The sequence below is a fragment of the Equus przewalskii genome, chromosome 7 (assembly GCF_037783145.1).
Source record: "Equus przewalskii isolate Varuska chromosome 7, EquPr2, whole genome shotgun sequence".
NCBI classification, from domain to species: Eukaryota; Metazoa; Chordata; class Mammalia; order Perissodactyla; family Equidae; genus Equus; species Equus przewalskii.
The window spans coordinates 92,304,952-92,307,797 of record NC_091837.1 but is presented as its reverse complement, the minus strand read 5'-3'; the positions used below and the strand labels follow the sequence as shown (position 1 = coordinate 92,307,797).

Below are 2,846 nucleotides of genomic sequence, written 5' to 3'. Positions count from 1 at the left end.
TGAACTATTAAGATGAAAGAGCATGGCAACGTTGGAGGAAAGACAGTATGACAATATCTAGAGGGGGATGGAACCAGACTCCTTGGTACATGCCATGAAATCCACTTTTCACACGCAAATCTAGAGCTCAGAAAATTGACCTATACTAGGCGTATGTTTGACAGTAAGCAACTTGTAGATTCTAGTGATTGATATCACTCTTTGAGAAGGAAAAGAGCACAGAAGAGGACCCTAGGCAATAGCATTATTTAAGGGGCATTCACGCAAAGAAAAAACAGCAAGAGAAAGTATATAAAATAATTAGAATCATAGGAAGAAATCCGGAATAGCCTGATGTCATAGGGTGAGTGTTCTAGTAATGGAAATAAACAAGTCTATTGGATTGGGTGGTTGTAAAGTCACCTTTGAATGACGTCTTTGCAGAACTACTGGAGTGATGAGGACCAAGACCAACGGCAATGGGCTGGGAGACGAATGACACAGAAAGAAGGAGAGACATACTGTCACTCTGTCTTTCCAGAAGCTTGAGTGTGCTCATAAAGAAAAGAAATAGGGTAGGGAGATAGCTTACATCTATGACATGATTAAATACACTGAAGTGTGTTTATGAGGTAAGGGAAAGGAGACAGTGAAAAAGGCAGGATGAAAATACAAGAGAGAAAGGAAACAAACCGGACCCTAGAGGAGAGAAGAGGGTACAAACGGAGGTTGGAGGACCAGCGTTGAGCCCAGAAGAGCGCATCTTCCTCTGAAAGTGAGAAGGAAAGCAAGGTGGGTAAGCACGTGTCAATTAGTCTCCATGTTTGAGGGCAGAGTACCTGGTGCGCCATGTTGCAAGATGTGAGGGCAGCAGCCGTTTGATTATTCCAAAAACATAAAAAGCAAAACATTAGTTCGAGCACAGCAGGTTAGTAGTTAGAGGGTCTGTTTAGAGTAGCAGTTCTCCGTAGGCTTGTGGGTGACGTTAGATAATTACTCAACTTTTTTCATCTTTATTATGATGTACGATGTCCATGTGGAAAATCCACAGATATATTTTTCCCTTGAATTAATGAGTTTTAGCTATTATCAAGGACAAAGATCATTAGCTCAGGGCTTGAAATATCATCATCATCGTCATTATTATCTAGTTCACTAGTATTTCCTGAGTCCTTACAAGGAACTCTTCCAAGTGCTTTCCATATATTAGCTCATTTAATTCTCACCTCAACCTACAGGTGGGCAGTATCCTGATTCCTGTCCTGCAGATAGGGAAGCTGACTCGAACACGGGGCCAGCCCCGTCCAGTGGGCACCCTGCGGGGGTGTTCTCAACAGTGTGATGCTCTTACCTCTGCAAGTCTGGACCAGGTGCCCCGGCAAAGGTGATCTCACCACGTTTAACTCCTTTTTGTGGTCAGCTTTTCAGGCAGCTAACATTTACTAAAGAAAGCTTCTCTGGTTAAACCAAAAGAAACTTGAAAACAGTTTATTGATTAGTTTTTGTAAATACCATTTTTTCCCCATGATAACATTGATTTGGACTTCTTCCATTTGGAGCAATACTGGAACAATTCATCTAAGAGGGTAAATCCACAGGAAATAGAAAGTTAATCACATCAGAAATTACTGTTTGAAAAGAAAAATAATTAAGAGCATATGTTTTAAATAAAACAGCCATAAATGAATAATAATTTATGGTCAGAAAGGATGGGATTTGATACCATTTTTCATCCAGGTTAAAAATGATTTCCTCAAAAAAACAACTTTAAAAAGAATGCTGTAATATATTCACTAGAATTCATTTATTTTTTCAAGAAGTAAATCCCAATATTCTGCCTCAAGATATAGATGGTGAAATAATTTACATAATAAAACTTGGGTAACATTTTTGGTTCAGACAGTATTTTGAGAGCCTGGATGTTCTAACGGACACTCCCTAGGTGCAGTGCTTCCAAGGGATGTTGGAGGAAGGGAACAGAGCCACAGGCCTGGCCCCAAATAATCCTAGAGCCAAGTATTCGAGTGATAACCTATGAACCAGGTGAGAGCACTCACTTTTATTGGTCTTTTCCATGAGTTCTGGAGCAAATATAAAAACGACAGGGAAGAAAGAAGGTCTGCCTGGAAAAGAAAAAGCTGAGAGGAACCTTAGCACAGAATTGTACCTCAAGGAATCTTTGCGCCTATCTGAACTTTACGGTGACATACTATTAACAGCATCCCTGTTTTGGAGATGGAGGCTAGCTTCAAAAAACAAACAACTAATAAGTGGTGCAATAAGGCCAATAAAACAGGGCTTAGTCTGTCCGTGAACGCTTGTTTTAGTGCAGAATGGGATGTGTCCCTACATGGAGGCAAAATTGCCCGTGTTGTTTCTCTGTCAGCTTCTAGAGAGAACCGAGTTCAGCTCCAGCTGTGAAATGGATCACTGTGTGGAGGCTGGTGCTGGAAGCCCACAGGAAGTTCCCCCAGAGATCCGCCTGGCATGAGGCTGAGAACCGTCTTCTCTTGTAATAATGAGTTTAAGCAAAGTGGCAGTTACTTCTCATCCATCAAAAGCTAATAAAATAAATTCCATAAAGTCATATGGGTGCTTTTGCTGAAAACTCATGCTTTCTTTGGTTCTGTTTTTCCTAGTGCGTTTGGAGGTCTTGATGACATAAAAATGCATTGTTTTTCTGAACTGAACCTACCGCTTCATTTAGTCAATGAACAAAAGGAATTAAAAGATGAGAATAATAGCAATCACTACTTCACCCTATGTTAGCATTTAAAATGCTAAACCTGCTGAAGTTTATGTAGGCCTTATTACATCCCAAGTACCACTGACACTTACCTATTTTTGACATTGTCAAAATTTCTAAA

At 40.2% G+C, this 2,846-nt stretch overlaps 1 long non-coding RNA gene across 1 annotated transcript; it reads left to right on the top strand.

Moving 5' to 3' along the window:
* The first annotated feature begins 384 nt into the window (after positions 1–384).
* LOC139084948 (uncharacterized) lies at positions 385–2,581 on the top strand. The gene is made up of 3 exons (XR_011542888.1): positions 385–771; positions 1,218–1,363; positions 2,366–2,581. It is a non-coding gene; the product is annotated as an uncharacterized lncRNA (long non-coding RNA).
* Positions 2,582–2,846: the final 265 nt, after the last annotated feature.